Here is a 13,474-nt window from a genome sequence, read left to right as displayed (position 1 = left end):
TCACCAACAACCAGCATCATACCGTTCGATAAACATAAAATCAATCAAACTGATGAAACCCGTCCTATACAATCAAGCTGAAACACTATTTACGCTTCCTACAAGTTCCACAAATCACTTCAGTCGATTGTCGGCAAGGTTCGTTCACAAGGCCGTAGCCACAGCCAGTGCAACTGGTGACCATGAGTACTTATATTGTAGCTTCCTTTCTTCCATACCCAGATGTGTCCCGCGTTGCAAATGAATTTAAAATAGCCCTTTTGTGTCATAATCTCTAGAGTTGGGTATAGTTGTTAATAGTAAATGCTTGAGCATTGCAGCCCTCTTCTTGCCGACTAACCTAGGAAATTCTCGTTCGACTGAATGACAAGTAGTTATTCTAATGTGCTAGAATTGCCCTACCAACAAAAAACAGCGCCAGTGACACTGTACTTTAGTATACATTTTATCGTACCTCCTTTAGTTACATGTTTTCTTGTAACTGGATAGCCGACGGTGGCTGCTGTTGTGTTTCTGCACACTTCTTACATTTTCGTAGGTCGTGACCGAGTTTAAGTCACTCTTGTTGTTGTTGTGGTCTTCAGTCCTGAGACTGGTTTGATGCAGCTCTCCATGCTACTCTATCCTGTGCAAGCCTCCTCATCTCCCAGTACCTACTGCAGCATACATCCTTCTGAATCTGCTTAGTGTATTCATCTCTTGGTCTCCCTCTACGATTTTTAACCTCCACGCTGCCCTCCAGTACTAAATTGGTGATCCCTTGATGCCTCAGAACATGTCCTATCAACCGATCCCTTCTTCTAGTCAAGTTGTGCCAGAAACTCCTCTTCTCCCCAATTCTATTCAATACCTCCTTATTAGTTATGTGATCTACCCATCTAATCTTCAGCATTCTTCTGTGGCACCACATTTCGAAAGCTTCTATTCTCTTCTTGTCTAAACTATCTATCGCCCATGTTTCACTTCCATACATGGCTACACTCCACACAAATACTTTCAGAAACGACTTCATGACACTTAAATCAATACTGGATGTTAACAAATTTCTTTTCTTCAAAAACGCTTTCCTTGCTATTGCACTTTATATCCTCTCTACTTCGACCATCATCAGTTATTTTGCTCCCCGAATAGCAAAACTCCATTACTACTTGAAGTGTCTCATTTCCTAATCTAATGGCCGCAGCATCACCCGACTTAATTCGACTACATTCCATTATCCTCATTTTTCTTTTGTTGATGTTCATCTTATACGCTCCTTTCAAGACACTGTCCATTCCATTCAACTGCTCTTCCATGTCCTTTACTGTATCTGACAGAATTACAATGTCGTCGGCGAACCTCAAACATTTTATTTCTTCTCCATGGATTTTAATACTTACTCCGAACTTTTCTTTCGTTTCTTTTACTGCTTGCTCAATATACAGATTGAATAACATCGGGGAGAGGCTACATCCTGTCTCACTCCCTTCCCAACCACTGCTTCCCTTTCATGCCCCTCGACTCTTATAACTGCCATTTGGTTTCCGTACAAATTGTAAATAGCCTTTCGCTCGCTGTATTTTACCCCTGCCACCTTCAGAATTTGAAAGAGAGTATTCCAGTCAAGATTGTCAAAAGCTTTCTCTAAGTCTACAAATGCTAGAAACGCAGGTTTGCCATTCCTTAATCTTTCTTGTAAGATAAGTCGTAGGGTCAGTATTGCCTCACGTGTTCCAACATTTCTACGGAATCCAAACTGATCTTCCCCGAGGTCGGTTTCTACTAGTTTTTCCATTCGTCTGTAAAGAATTCGCGCTAGTATTTTGCAGCTGTGACTTATTAAACTGATAGTTCGGTAATTTTCACATCTGTCAACACCTGCTTTCTTTGGGATTGGAATTATTATATTCTTCTTGAAGTCTGAGGGAATTTCGCCTGTCTCATACATCTTGCTCACCAGATGGTAGAGTTTTGTCAGGACTGGCTCTCCCAAGGCTATCAGTAGTTCTAATGCAATGTTGTCTACTCTCGGGGCCTAGTTTCGGCTTAGGTCTTTCAGTGCTCTGTCAAACTCTTCACGCAGTATCATGTCTCACACTTCATCTTCATCTACCTCCTCTTCCTTTTCCATAATATTGTCCTCAAGAAAATCGCCCCTGTATAGACCCTCTATATACTCCTTCCACCTTCCTGCTTTCCCTTCTTTGCTTAGAACTGGGTTTCCATCTGAGATCTTGATATTCATGCAAGAGATTCTCTTTTCTCCAAAGGTCTCTCTAATTTTGCTGTAGGCAGTATCTATCTTACCCCTCGTGAGATAAGCCTCTACATCCTTACAATTGTCCTCTAGCCATCCCTGCTTAGCCAGTTTGCACTTCCTGTCTATCTCATTTTTGAGACGTTTGTATTCCTTTTTGCCTGCTTCACTTGCTGCATTTTTGTATTTTCTCCTTTCATCAATTAAATACAGTATCTCTTCTGTTACCCAAAGATTTCTACTAGCCCTCGTCTTTTTACCTACTTGATCCTCTGCTGCCTTCACTATTTCATTCCTCAAAGCTACCCTTTCTTCTTCTATTGTATTTCTTTCCCCCATTCCTGTCAATTGTTGCCTTATGCTCTCCCTGAAACTCTGTACAACCTCTGGTTCTTTCAGTTTATCCAGGTCCCATCTCCTTAAATTCCCACCTTTCTGCAGTTTCTTCGGTTTTAATCTTCAGTTCTTAACCAATAGATTGTGGTCAGAGTCCACATCTGCCCCCGGAAATGTCTTACAATTTAAAATCTGGTTCCTAAATCTCTGTCTTACCATTATATAATCTATCTGAAACCTTTTAGTATCTCCAGGGTTCTTCCATGTATACAACCTTCTTTCATGATTCTTGAACCAAGTGTTAGCTATGGTTAAGTTATGCTCTGTGCAAAATTCTACCAGGCGGCTTCCTCTTTCATTTCTCTCCCCCAATCCATATTCGCCTACTACGTTTCCCTCACTTCCTTTTCCTATTGTCGAATTCCAGTCACCCATGACTATTAAATTTTCATCTCCCTTCACTACCTGAATAATTTCTTTTACTCATCATACATTTCATCAATTTCTTCATCATCTGCAGAGCTAGTTGGCATATAAACTTGTACTACTGTAGTAGGCGTGGGCTTCGTGTCTATCTTGGCCACAATAATGCGTTCACTATGCTGTTTGTAGTAGCTTACCCGCATTCCTATTTTCCTATTCATTATTAAACCTACTCCTGCATTACCCCTATTTGATTTTGTATTTATAACCCTGTATTCACCTGACCAAAAGTCTTGTTCCTCCTGCCACCGAACTTCACTAATTCCCACTATATCCAACTTTAACCTATCCATTTCTCTTTTTAAATTTTCTAACCTACCTGTCCGATTAAGGGATCTGACATTCCACGCTCCGATCCGTAGAATGCCAGTTTCTTTCTCCTGATAACGATGTCCTCCTGAGTAGTTCCCGCCCGGAGATCCGAATGGGGGACTATTTTACCTCCGGAATATTTTACCCAAGAGGACGTCATCATCATTTAATCATACAGTAAAGCTGCATGCCCTCGGGAAACATTACGGCTGTAGTTTTCCCTTTCCTTTCAGCCGTTCGCAGTACCAGAACAGCAAGGCCATTTTGGTTAGCGTTACAAGACCAGATCAGTCAATTATCCAGACTGTTGCCCCAGCAACTACTGAAAAGGCTGCTGCCCCTCTTCAGGAACCACACGTTTGTCTGGCCTCTCAACAGATACCGCTCCGTTGTGGTTGCACCTACGGTACGGCTATCTGTATCGTTGAGGCACGCAAGCCTCCCCACCAACGGCAAGGTCCATGGTTCATAGGGGGGAGGTAAGTCACTCTGTTCTTTCCAAAACAAGTCGGCTATACAGTTAGCGGACAAACGTCTAGCATTATCTACAGTGCCTTCGTCGTTAGTTTAATAACATTGAACATCCACATGTTTTTATCCTCGGATTTTAAATGCTAATTTCAAATGCCTCATGTCTTAGAAGTGAGAAAAATACCAATTACTGAACTCAAACTTTCTTTTTATTAGCATGAGAGTGACATTTTGGACGTTATCTATTTTAGATCTGGACATGACATCGAGCTGAGAAGTACTGTCTCAGAATTCTTTATTCTGTTCTCAATGTCGGTTGGTGTATTACATGTAAAGCGTATTACTCGGTCGATTTTCCGCTCCGCTGACGCAAGTTGCACTCACGGCCGCTAGAGGGCTCCTAATTGAAGCGTCTAAAATGGCGGTGTGCAACATAAGTTGTCGGTGCATGAAAAACAGCATGCTGTAATCGAGTCTCTAACCGCAGAAAACCGCCTAATGATTCTGATAACTACACATTGTCCCAAAGCTCTCGATGAATTTCAAAGCTCTTCACAGTTCTCAGGGATTGAGGGCATGTGATACTATACACGGTGACCTACACGTCATACTGGGAACGCTAAACTGAACTGTCCTACGGACGGCATTCGAGAGGAGCAGACTATGTGCCAGCTCTGGGTTTCTCGCTCTCCCGCCTCTCATCATCATGCAACGCAATCTTCATACCACGCTATCATGATACCACATTATCCACATTCTGATTACAGTCATTTGCACTCAACAGAGACACATAAGATGGAGAGGGATCATCTTGAGTGAAGGAAAAAAATAGTTTCCGGTTTGGTGTCTGAATGACTACTCACGGTTCCCCACGCAAATACATCAGACGACTTTTTCTTCCTTTATAATTTATCTGTAACTTGTCATATCCTATGACAACTACATTTACTATCAAGTGAGGGAAATATACACTCCTGGAAATTGAAATAAGAACACCGTGAATTCATTGTCCCAGGAAGGGGAAACTTTATTGACACATTCCTGGGGTCAGATACATCACATGATCACACTGACAGAACCACAGGCACATAGACACAGGCAACAGAGCATGCACAATGTCGGCACTAGTACAGTGTATATCCACCTTTCGCAGCAATGCAGGCTGCTATTCTCCCATGGAGACGATCGTAGAGATGCTGGATGTAGTCCTGTGGAACGGCTTGCCATGCCATTTCCACCTGGCGCCTCAGTTGGACCAGCGTTCGTGCTGGACGTGCAGACCGCGTGAGACGACGCTTCATCCAGTCCCAAACATGCTCAATGGGGGACAGATCCGGAGATCTTGCTGGCCAGGGTAGTTGACTTACACCTTCTAGAGCACGTTGGGTGGCACGGGATACATGCGGACGTGCATTGTCCTGTTGGAACAGCAAGTTCCCTTGCCGGTCTAGGAATGGTAGAACGATGGGTTCGATGACGGTTTGGATGTACCATGCACTATTCAGTGTCCCCTCGACGACCACCAGTGGTGTACGGCCAGTGTAGGAGATCGCTCCCCACACCATGATGCCGGGTGTTGGCCCTGTGTGCCTCGGTCGTATGCAGTCCTGATTGTGGCGCTCACCTGCACGGCGCCAAACACGCATACGACCATCATTGGCACCAAGGCAGAAGCGACTCTCATCGCTGAAGACGACACGTCTCCATTCGTCCCTCCATTCACGCCTGTCGCGACACCACTGGAGGCGGGCTGCACGATGTTGGGGCGTGAGCGGAAGACGGCCTAACGGTGTGCGGGACCGTAGCCCAGCTTCATGGAGACGGTTGCGAATGGTCCTCGCCGATACCCCAGGAGCAACAGTGTCCGTAATTTGCTGGGAAGTGGCGGTGCGGTCCCCTACGGCACTGCGTAGGATCCTACGGTCTTGGCGTGCACCCGTGCGTCGCTGCGGTCCGGTCCCAGGTCGACGGGCACGTGCACCTTCCGCCGACCACTGGCGACAACATCGATGTACTGTGGAGACCTCACGCCCCACGTGTTGAGCAATTCGGCGGTACGTCCACCCGGCCTCCCGCATGCCCACTATACGCCCTCGCTCAAAGTCCGTCAACTGCACATACGGTTCACGTCCACGCTGTCGCGACATGCTACCAGTGTTAAAGACTGCAATGGAGCTCCGTATGCCACGGCAAACTGGCTGACACTGACGGCGGCGGTGCACAAATGCTGCGCAGCTAGCGCCATTCGACGGCCAACACGGCGGTTCCTGGTGTGTCCGCTGTGCCGTGCGTGTGATCATTGCTTGTACAGCCCTCTCGCAGTGTCCGGAGCAAGTAAGGTGGGTCTGACACACCGGTGTCAATGTGTTCTTTTTTCCATTTCCAGGAGTGTAGGTGTCCCTTCTAAGGGTTGGTTTCAACATTGTCAGTGCTTGGTTAAGCCTCTCTCTCACTTTGGAATTCACTTGCCCAGCACACTAACGAATCGTTACTACCAACGAAAGAAGCATGAGTGAAGACAAAATGGCAGAACCACCTGGGGATGCCCCTCGACCTTTGTATTTTTAATATTATAAGAAGCGCGAGAACTTTCATAGAACATTAAATCTTTAACGTCTCCACTACGGCTCTGGACACTAATCAAAAGGAACTGTTCTTCGTTTCTGTATCAGAGCCAACATGAGGAGAAATAACTCCATTTGGGTTTACAATAGCTTCCACAAATCCTAGACCGTTAGCGTAAGTGGACATTACAATTCCTTTTCAAGTAATAGAAGTCATAGGAGGTTTGCCTTCCACCTATCAAGCATTCTCATTAAAATGACAAAACCTATAACACTGCCAATCTGATAGGTAAGTATATCTATCCATGTACACACATCAAAAAAGGTTTTGCATCACCTTGGTTCTGAGAGTTTCGGAACCTGTAGAACAAATAGGAATAGAGATCAATATAAACATCATTTCCACCCTTTTTATTGCTCATGAAAACCACGCACTGTATGTAGTACCAGACCTTCAGAGGTGGTGGTCCAGATTGTTCTACACACCGGTACCTCTAATACCTAGTAGCATGTCCTCTTGCACTGATGCATGCTTGTATTCTTCGTGGCATACCATCCACAAGTTCATCAAGGGACTGCTGGTGCAGATTGTCCTAATCCTCGACGGCGATTCGGCGTAGATGCCTCGAAGTGGTTGGTGGCTCACGTCGTCCATAAAAAGCTCTTTTCAATCTATCCCAGGCATGTTTGATAGTGTTCATGTCTGGAGGACATGCTGGGCACTCTAGTCGAGCGATGTCGTCATCCTGAACGAAGTCATTCACAAGATGTGAACGACGGGGGCACGAATTGTCGTCCATGAAGACGAATGCCTCGCCAATATGCTGCCCATATGGTTGCACTATCGGTCGGACGATGGCATTCACGTATCGTACAGCCGTTACGTCGCCTTCCGTGACCACCAGCGGCGTACGTCGGTCCCACATACTGCCACCCCAAAGCATCAGGGAATTTCCAACTTGCTGCACTCGTTGAATAGTGTGTCTAAGGCGTTCAGCCTGACCGGGTTACCTCCAAACACCTCTCCGAAGATTGTCTGGTTGAAGGCATATGCAACACTCATCGGTGAAGAGAACGTGATGCCAATCCTGGGCCATCTGTACTGCAATGCATGGTTTTGTGGTTGCAAAGATGGACCTCGTCATGGACGGTGGCAGTGAAGCTGGGCATGCAGCAGCCTACTGCACACAGTTTGAGTCGTAGCACGACATCCTGTGACTGCATGAAAAGCATTATTCAACATGGTGGCGTTGCTGTCAGGGTTCCTCCGAGCCATAATCCGTAGGTAGCGGTCATCCACTGCAGTAGTAGCCCTTGCGCGGCCTGAGCGGGGCATGTCATCGACAGTTCCTGTCTTTCTGTATCTCCTCCCTGTCCGAACAACATCGTTTTGGTTCACTCCGAGACGCCTGGACACTTCCCTTGTTGAGAGCCCTTCTTCGCACAAAGTAACAATGCGGACGCGATCGAACCACGGTATTGACTGTCTACGCATGGTTGACCTACAGACAACACGAGCCGTGTACCTCCTCCCTGATGGAATGATTGGACCTGATCGGCTGTCGAACCCCGTCCGTCTAATAGGCGCTGCTCGTGCATGGTTGTTCACATCGATGGGCGGGTTTAGGGACATCTCTGAACAGTCAAAGGGACTTTGTGTATGATACAATATCCACAGTCAACGTCTATCTTCGGGAGTTCGGGGAACCGGGGTGATGCAAAAAGTTTTTTGATCTGTGTACTTCACTGGGTGATTTAAATAGGCGCAAATATAGCATCGTGTAAGTAGCCCGTTATACCACGCGTATTCGTGGGTTAATTTAGAGTGGCACCAAGACTGATACAATAGAAAAACGTCTCTGTTAGTACTGAAAATGACGTACACTCTGCCTTTAAGGGATATGACATATTTTGTTACGGACACGGATATACTGCAATAGATCGAAAATCTAACAGTAACGTGACTGGTATAACCGTAGATAAGAGAAGGGAAGATAAGAGGTGCAAGGGCTCTGGGAAAAGGCTTTGCAGGGCCAAAAATGTTGTACTAGCGATGACGACAGGACCACAAAAAATAGGGGTAATGACAGGGCCGCAGACGGAATGGGAGGAGATGGGAGTGAAGAGGTTGGAGTTGAAGCGGAGGAGATGTAATGTTGGCGGTAAGAGGTGAGGGGACGAAAGTCGGGTGGAGGTGGAAGGGAGGAGACATGTTTATGAGTGTAGAGGTGGGGAGAAGAGGGAAGGGGAGGGAAGGGAATGGGTGGCAAACAGAGAAGAGGGGAAGGAGGGGATCTGGTCAGGGTTCTTCTCGAGAGAAAAAAGTTATACTAGAGATGACTACAAAACAAATTGTGGATGATTATAGCATTATTATAAATACCTCCCTACAGTATCAAATGCACTCTTCTTTGATGCCTCATTGTGTGTTTTATCACTCGAACCCTTTCTAGTCAGGTTAGTTTTGCCATGGCTGGCTCGCTCAAGGACCTCAATAACTTTGAGGGAATGTCGTCTACTCCAGGGCATTGCTTCCACTTAGGGATTTCAGTGCTCTGTGAAATTCTTCTGGCAGTATAACATCTCACATCTGATCACCACCTCAAGCTTTCTTCCCTTATATAAAGCCTCTACATTTCTTCCACTTTTCAACTTTCTCTTTAATTAAATTCTACACATTCACATATATAAAATTGAATTCTGCTGTTGATAATTTATTCAGATTATTATTTTTCGTCTTGGTTTCCATTCGACTGGTGGCAAAGACTCTGTGAGGCTTCCTTTAGCTCGATCATTGTTTTCTGTAGTGAGCCTCTTCTTCTGCCAATAAATGTTACTTCATCGACATACCCACTTACCTAGGTTGTCTTTGTATCTATGTAGACAGATATTTTGAGTTTCCAAATAGTTGTTTCCACATTCAGGCTGTAGAGCGTTGCAGAAATTGTGTCCCCTAATCAGACTCCGTTACCGATGCTAAACTAAGAACTTAGTGCATCGTGGTCAGCGACTCTCCATATTCTGTATGTTGTTTAGTAGCTGAATGTAAACAGAAACTTGTGGCAACACTTGGACATTCTTTGCCACGTGAGTTTAGCGCGATCGTATCGCTGACGTATTAGAGTATAGTCTTTGCCGAGGTTGGCATAGTGACTTAGATTGGTTTATGTTTATCGTTGTGTTTTCGAGTGTGAGAGTAATAAAAATTATTCTGAACAACTATGTATTATTCTATAGTTCGGGGATACTAGAAAGTCGCCACAAACTAAACCTTATAATGAAATTCCTTAGCTTACTCATTTACGGGAAACCTTCAGTTCAATTCGCAAAGAAAATATTAAATCTGGTATATGAAGAGATTCCCTATCCTTTCTGACATTTATGTTCTAATCTTCATTTATCATCTGTTAGTTTCTATCTATCTTTTCTTTTAATTTGACGCAATTTCGTGATTTTCATAGCTAAGAACATATCGACTGCTACCGTGCTTTTCGAGCAACATCTCTTTAGTTCTGAATATTTTCTTGCCACTATAAACGCATTTAATTTATTAGGAATACGTTATGTATTCTGTGTATATAAAGACAATATAGGCTTTAATTTTTTGCCTTTTAAAAATGATTTCGTCACACACAAAATTTATATATTTCAGTTTTGAATTTTCTTCTTTAACAATGTTAGATAAAAATTAGAGTTGTTTCTAAATATTTTCTTTTTTCAATAGAAGATTCACCTCAGGCACAGGGAATCTACAGACAATAGGCAACAGCAAAGACATACACGTACATCACACGTTATCTTTGACAATTACGTTTATTTTGCTAAAATGTTTTGTAAGTGCGCAGTGTATTGTCTCTGCAGAGCGCTTAGCGTCATGTTCCATAAAAATGTGCTTTTTGTTCATTATTTGATGAATTGCTTCGTGAAATTGTGAAATTCAAGTTCATAGGCTATCCATATCGACATACGCCAACTACGGTAAGTGCAGGTCGTCCATTTGTATATCTCATGTATTTACCAGTAACAGAACAGTTTTTTTTTAGCATTTTGATACGGAAAGCGAAACCATCTACCTTGGTCAGAGCATTAGAGAGCATACCGTATTCATGTCATCTATTCTACTATCTCACAATGAATACTATTCATGCGAAACGGGTAACAAAAACGAGTAAGAGTTACTTTGAAACGTGAGGGCAGCTTTTTTGTTATATTTCATATGTCAAGGATATGTTATATTACTAGTGCTATACATCTTCTAGCCAGATAGGGCTCTTCTTAGACTATAGATTAGTCACCACGATTGAGTAGGAGATCTTTTGACTTACGGGAAGCATCACTTTATCTTGAAGTACCTAATGAAAGTAATTATTCAGTTTGGTTCACAATGCATAGCTCGATGCAGACAATCAAAGAGCTCTGTCTCAATTTAATTGCTCTCTTAACCATAATTGTCTACGGTAAAATCACATCCGGTAATTTCCAAGAATGATTGCCTATCGAAACCGGGGGGTCCAAACGATACATATCGAACGTGAAATTATAAATCGGTCATGCGACTCTGGTGGCGAACGTTATGAGTATGTTTGCGGTGGTCATTGCTGCAATGACTGCTTCTTTTCTAATGTTGTTCCTATAAATGTTGTCTTCTCACGTAGATGACGTGTTACTACCGAAACTTTTATAGAACAACAATGTCCAACAATGTTGTTGCCACTGTAATAAGCTGCATATAGAGGCACAGAAATATGTGTATTTAAATACCATGTAAAATTTTACTGCTGTTTCTGCTCATATAATAACTTAGTTTGTAAACGAAGATTTAAGATACAACTATTATTGTATAATGAGATTATTTTGTGAAAAATAAATAATAGCACATTGCGGTTGCAACGCCATCTCAATCAGTTTTCGGAAAAAAATTATGTTAGAATTACTTGTCACACGTTTTGTAGTAGTCTAGATGTGAAATAAGAAGATCTTAGACATGGCACTTCTTTACTGTCTCTAGTGCAGTGGTTCCCAACCTTGCCGTAGTTATCATCCTCTGAGGACTAAAATGTAATTTTTTGTATGAGTAAAAACAAAAGAGATCAACTGTATTTCGACCACGAAACTATTTTTTTTAAAATGTCATTACAATTATCAGTATTTATTAAGTCTGTAATACTGATTATTCACTTCGCATCACGAACTAATTGACAGCAAAACATAATACCTACTGCGAATATTTTATGGCTACTACATTGTTGTAGGGCTTAAACTGCATTGTTGTTATTATTATGGTTATCATTATTGGCAATCGTCAGACAGAAAGCATTGCTAGCCTGAAGTTTTACAATTTCTGTCAGTTCAGAAGTAAAAAGTCCATAATCATGTGAATAATGAACTATAAGTATAGTGCACACTTCTGAACTTATCAATATTGGATGGGACACAGGATGTGGGTGAAAGAAGTTTTGTGAACAAGTGTGAACCATCAACGTGGATAGTTGTCTTTCGTTTCTGACAAGCTCTTGTAGGTAGCAATAGCGATTCACTGAGAAATGCATCATCATGCTGTTAGTAATACCGGTTGTCTCATTGACTGATTATTTCGTGGTTCAATAAAACACCTACAAACACTAAGTATCATTTATCAAAGAGTTTTCAAATTGCCATTATAAAATTTATTTAGACGCTAATGTTGATGATGGTAGGGAGAGTGGGGGAGGTACTAGCTACTGTCTGACTGTGTTCAGAGGTAATGGTCTAAGAGAGCTTAGAAACCACAGCGCTAGTGATTGTAAATACTGACACTTCAACACATTAACTGTACTGCTTCAGGGATGCACAGTGACCATTAGTGAACGATTTTTGTTTTGTTTGACATTTTAGCCTCAGATCACACAAGCAGGTATCGTCATCATTTTCTTAAGTCATCAGATGATCTTTTGCAAACGAAAGAGAAAGTGGAACGGTAAAATACTTGAAAAGGAAGTTGCAAAATACAAACAATTTCTATATACAGCTACACGTGTTTGAGTACAGTTTTAGCTTCAGATCACACAAGCAGGTATCGTCATCATTTTCTTAAGTCATCAGATGATCTTTTGCAAACGAAAGAGAAAGTGGAACGGTAAAATACTCGAAAAAGAAGTTACAAAATACAAACAATTTCTATATACAGCTACACGTGTTTGAGTGCAGTTGAAGAGCTTCGAAATTTTACTAACTTAAAAAAGTACCCACATCATATGTTAAATAAAGAAAGCAACTTTTGTGAAAAATTCTTCGTAGGTCTAATTTGTGCCTTCCTGGAGATGTCCATTCCTTTACTTTGTGAGGTATTCTGCTACCTTACATGTGTCTCAAACGGCCATACCACACTAATCTTCCCCTTTTATCCACGGTACCTATGTTGATTCTGTTTTCATAATTCGTTAGGTGTTTTCATTCCAACTCCATGTCCATTATTACGGTTTTGTAAACGTTCTCTAACATAGTTTTTCCGTTGCGTGAAGGCTTTCTTTCATTTTCTTTGTCACTATCCACACTTCTCCACATGTGCAGTCATGTATTTGTAACTTCTAACGTACTGTCATCATAAAAGGTGGGATGTGTTGTTTCACGATTACCTTTGCTTTCCTCAAATTATTCTGCACATTTTGAACTTCCCTACCGGTTAAATGTCTCATCACATTACTCAAACGAAGTTTCATTTTTTATAATTCTCTACTCGGATTTCAAGTCGCGTCTTTCCGCTCCTATAGCCACATACCGCGTTTTCCAAATTCTTATCTCCGTACGACACTCTTTGTATTACTCCACAATTATTGTAAACAGGTAAGCTTTGTGTTCTTCATCCTAGGATGCAATCACTTGGTCGTCCACGTTATTGCAATCTCTACTTTCGCTGTTATTATTTTTGTTATTATTAGTACATATAACTCATGTACTACGTACGAGGCCTGTTCAGAAAGTAAGCTCCGATTCATTGCCAAATTGAAACCACAGTGAACATCAGAAATGTTTTACTTGTAACAATTAGCTACACCTTTCAGCTACTTCTCTACGTAGTCGCCGTTCTGACTTA

The sequence above is a fragment of the Schistocerca serialis genome, chromosome 4 (genome assembly GCF_023864345.2).
Source record: "Schistocerca serialis cubense isolate TAMUIC-IGC-003099 chromosome 4, iqSchSeri2.2, whole genome shotgun sequence".
NCBI classification, from domain to species: Eukaryota; Metazoa; Arthropoda; class Insecta; order Orthoptera; family Acrididae; genus Schistocerca; species Schistocerca serialis.
The sequence above is the reverse complement of the archived record's forward strand: the minus strand, read 5'-3'. Positions refer to the sequence as shown.